The 6,753-nt window shown below is 35.9% G+C and overlaps 1 protein-coding gene across 1 annotated transcript in view; it reads left to right on the top strand.

Moving 5' to 3' along the window:
- LOC117108374 (DBH-like monooxygenase protein 1 homolog) overlaps positions 1 to 6,753 on the top strand; it is a 38,181-nt gene that overhangs the window by 22,225 nt on the left and 9,203 nt on the right. The window lies entirely within an intron of this gene.

Genomic DNA, 6,753 nt, shown 5'->3' on the forward strand with positions numbered 1-6,753 from the left:
TATATATATAAATCTTCAGCTATATAATTTCTTTGCTACCATCAGAGAGAAAGAAAAATGTCCGTCATGTACAAAAGAGAGCTATAAATCTTTTCTTATAATAATAAACTAAGTTTAGTTTTGACCACTACGAATTGCAGCATTTAAATGATTATCAGTGTCACTTTCTTCACACAAATTACAAAAAGAAAAAGAACGTGAGAGAAATTTAGGAGTAGAATACTAAGACCTAAATTTGGTTCAACCGTGGAAGTATTATTTTATACCTTCCTGGTTCAACCTTTTTTTTTTTTAAATCGTCAATTAATTTGAGCCTACTTTATGAGCACGCATTTAACTGCTAGTGGGAAAATGAATTGTTGATTGTTGTCACTGTCGTGCACAAATGTGAACATTGTAAAATCCCCTTTGCATTGAATTTGAAAACTGTGCAATTATTCCTTTGCACAATTTTAAAATTCTGCAAGATTCTGCATAGTTTGCAATCTGTGCAAGGAGATTGTTGCACAGTTTTAAGAATCGTGCACATTTAAATCAATTTGTACTTTTTGATACTATTTTACTATTATTCTTCTGTTGATGAACAGGCGCCGTGTGACCAGTGTGACAGGCTTATCATTAGTGGGATTGCCGGGGTCATGTGGATATGCGTGGGTTGATAGGCTTTTTTATGGGTCTTTTTTGTGGGGGGGGGGGGCTGTGGTTATAATTATATTTATATCAAATTAAAAAAAGTAATCGCATGATGATGATTTACATTGTTTTAAGGCGTATCTATTCAATCTTTCAGTATAATGCAGGACGCCATCTTTTTTTCTGGGCTTTTGAAGTAGTGACGATTGGTGGTGCCATATTTTCAAAAAATCAATTTCCTGATTCGGCAATAAACTCATTAGTAGTTTCTTATTTTCGACAGAGCGATAAGCAAGGCTCAAATAATAGGATGCACGCTTAGGTTCACTGACAAACCTACACTCTTAGAAAAAAAAATGAGTTCTTCAGTTGCATTGTATATGGAACCCCTGTAGCACCTTTAAAGTTTCGAAAAAAAAAAATAGGTTCGCTAAACTGCCCTTCGAACCATTTTAGGTTCGTTAAGGAGTTTTTATAAATATTTACACAACACTTCGAAATAAAGAACCTTTTTACACTTAGTGTTTCATATCTGAAGAACCGTTATTGAGTGTGTAAGAGTGTATAATGACGAGTCAAGTAGTTGAACACCACAGACTTGAATCCCCTTTTTATTATAATTCTGAAATATATATATTTAAGAAGTAAATAATGATTAGGCTATAATTACAAAACTAAACTGTATAGCTCTAGCCTAGGCCTTACTTCTTTTAAAAAATTGTCAGTCACGTAGTTGTACGAAATCAAATGTGTTTACATGACGTAATTGCACAAGCACGGTATAAGTAAAGATAGGCCTATAATAATTATCATGACAAACAATGACAATAATTAATAATTGTGACAATAATGGTGATGAAGATGACTATACGAATAAACTTTAGGCCTAGTGCTGTGGGACGTTTTCTATAGACCTATAAGAAGATATAAACAATGTATCATAATTTCTGTGTTTCATCATTTCTTGTACTGTAGGTTTACTCTGTGTGCCTTCATGATTTCAGATACATTACCCTTGAAGCGACGATGACACTACAGTTACCATTTTATTAACAAACTCAATGATAAAATTAGTATAACTTAAAAACAATAAAAGTAAATACTAATTCGGATACACTAAAGACCACCTACATTCTTCTTCTTCTTCTTCTTCTTCTTATTATTATTATTATTATTAGTATCATTATTATTATTATTATTATTAATAACATTCAAAAATATGACAATACTTTTGAGAACGATCATTTCAGGCAATGCCTGAAAACTTTATTAGGCCTAGCCATTGCTAGGCTTTACGCTACATACATGTTTGACAGATCCTACCTGTCATCATCAGTGTACAGAGATTCCATGTAGGCAACCTTATTTAAACGAAGTGAAGTTTGTAATACGTCAGTCTATACGTAATTCAACCGTATCAACTTGTAAACACCAAGATCATGAATAAAAACAATGTATAATAATGGTAAACGGAATGAAGTAAAATCAGAATGACAAAGTTAAATTAACATGGTAAAGTTGTTTGTTGAGTGAAGGCTGCTCCCATTGAATATGTAATGCCTCCTTTATTTTGAGATGATGAATTGATGGGGCGGAGTCAAGAATACGGAAACAGTCCTTGCTACAAGTTTGCATAGATTTGCGTGGATTCTTAAGGTGTTTTAATATGTGAGAGTTCCTATCCATTGCCAAGTGCTCGCGCACGCGTGTTGAGAAGTGTCGGCTAGTTTCTCCGACATAGTGGCATTACAGTCCGCACACACAAATTTATATACAACACGAAAGCGGAGACCGGCAGGGACAGGATCCTTCACTGAAAACAAATTTTTGATTTTAAATGAAGAAAAAACCAACTTAAATTCAAAATCATTACATAATTGCTTAGAAAGGAAACGAATTTTATGCGAGGCAATCTTAGAAAAGGGGCCGATATATGGAATTTTGAAATAAAGGATGGTGATGGGTGTGGCATCTCCAATGGCCTCAGGTGGTTTTGAACGTTTATTTGGGGGAAGCATACAGAATCTAGATATTTCGAAATTATTTTATTGATAATGTGTAGCGGAAAGCTATTTTTCCTTAAGATGGATATTAAGGTCTTCATGAAAACCCATCCAGCTATAATTAATTTTGAATGTCCTGTCAACTAGCGTCCGGACCAGTCCGAGTTTGTAATTGAATGAACAAAAACTAAAATAATTAGTGAGGAGCCCAGTAAAAGTAGGTTTCCGGAAGACAGAAGTAGATGCTAGCCCATGTTTTGATTTGGAAATTAACACATCCAGGAAAGGAAGTTTTTGTTTAACCTGTTTCTCAAAGGTAAACTTAATGTTATGGTGACGTGAATTAAGATATTAAAAAAAATATTGAAACGTCCTCCTCATTGCGGAATAAACAAAAAATATCATCAACATAACGTCTATAAAATAAAACGCTGGGACATTTATACTGTTCAAGCCATACCTTTTCATGGTGTTCCATGAATAGATTTGCCAGAACAGGGGCTAAAGGGGAACCCATGGATACCCCGTCAATCTGATCATAAACGGAACCTTTGAACAAAAAATGTGTTTTGGAAGTGGCAAAAATAAACAATTTCTTTAGTTCAGGCTTATTATATTATTATTAATATTATTATTATTATTATTATTATTATTATTATTATTATTATAATAAATAATAACTATTATTATTTTATTGCTCTTATATGTATGTAGGCTTATATCCCTAGGCCTATGTTGATATGTAGGCTTAAACTTGTGATTATTATTATTATTGTAATTTTCTTTTTTTCTTTTTAAACTAAGCCAAAACAACGTAAATTACGTACCACAACGGTTTCGACCTTTATCAAAGGTCATCGTCAGGTGAATGAACTAGACTAAGCTAGTTCGTACCATCGGTAGATCTTCTCCGATGACGTGCGCCCTCTGTGTTGTTATGAGGTTTTCTCCGGGGGCCCCCGGGTTCTGTCTGTTGGTGTAGGAGGTCATCATAGATGTGTGATAGCTCGTATGCTCCTTCGTCCCTGGTAGCTTTTCTATATACGGATGTGGTGATGTTTCCTTGTTCATGTACTGTGATGAGGGTGTCTAGAAACGGTATAGTGTTGTCCTCCATGAGTTCATGAGTGAATTTGATGTTGCCTGAAGGGTCTATATTGTTAATATGGTGGTTCATAGCATATACGGTACCTTTGGGAATGATAGCTAAGATGTCATCAACGTATCTTCTCCAAAAACGAGGCTTGGTGTCAGGTGTAGCACTCGAGATAGCTTTCTCCTCCAACCATTCCATGTACATGTTAGCAACCAATGGTGACACAGGACTGCCCATAGCCATACCAAATTTTTGTCTAAAGATAACATTGTTAAAAGAAAAATATGTGGTGGTTAAAACAAATTCCAATAGTTCAATGATGTCTTCTACATTTAAGTTTGTTCTTTCTTTCAGTCCACCATCCAGCAATAATCTTCCCTTAACAATGTTCAGCGCCTCCTTCACGGGTGTTTTTGTGAATAGTGATGTAACATCAAACGACACAAACGTTTCATCTGGGTTTAGCTGAATATCTTTGATGTTGTTGACCAATTACTTGGAGTTTTCTACGTGGTGTTCTGAGTTTCCCACCATGGGTACTAGTAGATCTGCCAAGCTACGGGACAGGTTATAACATATGGACCCTGTGTAATCAATGATTGGTCGTAGGGGCCAATTGGGCTTATGTATCTTGGGGGTACAATACAGCCTAGGGGTAACCTCCGCTGTGGGGTACAATAGATTCTTCTGGGAAGGTGTGATCTTGTGGTCATTTTTCATTGTGTTGAGTTTTTCTGTTAATTTCCTCTTGTATGTAAGTGTTGGATTGTTCTTGAGTTTTTCGTGAGTCTGTTCGTCTGAGAGCATGGTTTTGACCTTATCTAAATAGTCTGCAGTGTTGACTATAACCGTCGCTCGCCCTTTGTCAGCTGGCAGGATCATGATGGTTTTGTCCTTTTTTAAATTGTCTAGTGCTTTTCTTTCCTTGGAGAGTATGTTTGATGGAGGTAGTCTTGTAGACCTTACAATGTTTGTGACCTTAGCTCTTAGTAGATCTCCTTCAGCTTTGGGGACTAGTTTACAAGCCATTTCTGTAGCCACTACGATGTCCTCGATCGGCTTGATTTTATTGTAGGCTACTGCAAAATTTAGGCCCCTAGCAAGGACCGTGGTCTCGACATTGCTTAACGATCTTTTTGATAAGTTTACGACCCACTTTTTCAATTGTTGTCCACTTAGATCAACATTACTCTCCTTGTCTGTTCTTTTTATCTTATCTAGCCATACCTTAAGTTTTTGTTGATGACGTGTGCGTGTTCGTAGGTATTCCCCTTCCTGTGATCTACGTAAATGATCGTGTATGATTTTTCTATCGTCGTCATCCACATCAGCGTTATCGATCTTACGATTGGTTTCCCCCTTTAGTCTCTGAATATTATTCGAAGCTATGTTGATCCTCTCATTAAGAAGCTGTTTACGTGCTTTACTAACAATTTCCCTGGCCCGATTAGATTTAATTGGGCATTTTATACGCAGGCTAGGTGGTATAATTCCTTCTTGTTTACATCTCAACGCGAAAACAAGATGGTTCCTTTCGCGCGAAACCTTCCTCACCAACTTTTCTTCTTGGCGCACAATTTTGACACATTCTTGTCCGTATTTCAAACGCAAATGTTCAAAAAATTTCATTTGGCTTCTTGTAAATATGTAGAGTGTAATTTTCTTTTTTTCTTTTTAAACTAAGCCAAAACAACGTAAATTACGTACCACATCGGAGAAGATCTACCGATGGTACGAACTAGCTTAGTCTAGTTCATTCACCTGATGATGACCTTTGATAAAGGTCGAAACCGTTGTGGTACGTAATTTACGTTGTTTTGGCTTAGTTTAAAAAGAAAAAAAGAAAATTACACTCTACATATTTACAAGAAGCCAAATGAATTTTTTTGAACATTATTATTATTATTATTATTATTATTATTATTATTATTATTATTATTATCATCATCATCATCAAATGGTATTATAATTATTAGTAATAATAATGATAGTTAATTATTATTATTATTATTATTACTATACTACTACCATTATGTTACTGTATTACATGGTGGTGTGTATGATTATACTTTTGCAAACAAATTTCATTTCGTAGGCCTACAAGTTTTTATGTTGGTACAGTAGACCGTCACGCCAAAATTAGTCCGGGCCAAAACATGTCCGCCGGACTACTAAAATTGGTCCTCCAAGTTGCTGCTAATACCGGTCCCGCTTAGATAAAATTGCTCCGCGTCGGCCTGGCCACTTAACTTGTAACGCGTCTGCTGCTCGTAGTTTATGATTGTTTCTCCCGTGCAGTGGAGGAAAGTAATTTATACTTCTACCACACTTGCGAAGTCTTTTGCAGTGACAGAATGATTAGTATAAAGCTTTTGAGGACGTGTTCTATCAAACCCACCTGATAATGCATTTCGTAGGCATACACATCCATAAGATACCTCTTAATAATATTAATATTTGAGTAGTATTAAAGTGCGAGGCAGCGAGGCATGCAAGGCAGCGAGGCAAAACAACGATTCATGCGAGGCATCGTTTTACCATTCCCAAAAGTGAGAGGCATAATAACATTTATGCGAGGCATCGTTTTACATGGAAAATATGCAGAGAACAACGAAAATCCAATATTTAATAATTATGCGTGATAATGTTAAATAATAATGTAAATTTGCTACTTAATTTGATTTGCAGTGGATTTATTTTTCTCCGCCTAGGCCTAAAGCTGCATACAGTCAGTACATCGCTGATCACAAGGCCAGATCCAAGCAGATCTGCTGCATTATTTTTTCCACATACTCTGGTTTAGGGCAGAATTATAGAGGGCGCTGTTTAAGGTCTTGGGTTCTTGGGTATTCAATCTGTTCAGATCCTTGGGTATTTTATTTTTAAAAAATATTTTTTTTTGTCATATATTAGCTTGGTTCACGTCGAACTTTATCTAGATATACCCGTCTTGAAACATGATACGATAATCCCCTAATTGCGTTCGATGCCAAGTTAGAGCCAGATAAACAGCCAGCCAGT

This window comes from Anneissia japonica, unplaced genomic scaffold (genome assembly GCF_011630105.1).
Source record: "Anneissia japonica isolate Jap-2015-1 unplaced genomic scaffold, ASM1163010v1 scaffold426_len1935630_cov189, whole genome shotgun sequence".
Classification (NCBI taxonomy): domain Eukaryota; kingdom Metazoa; phylum Echinodermata; class Crinoidea; order Comatulida; family Comatulidae; genus Anneissia; species Anneissia japonica.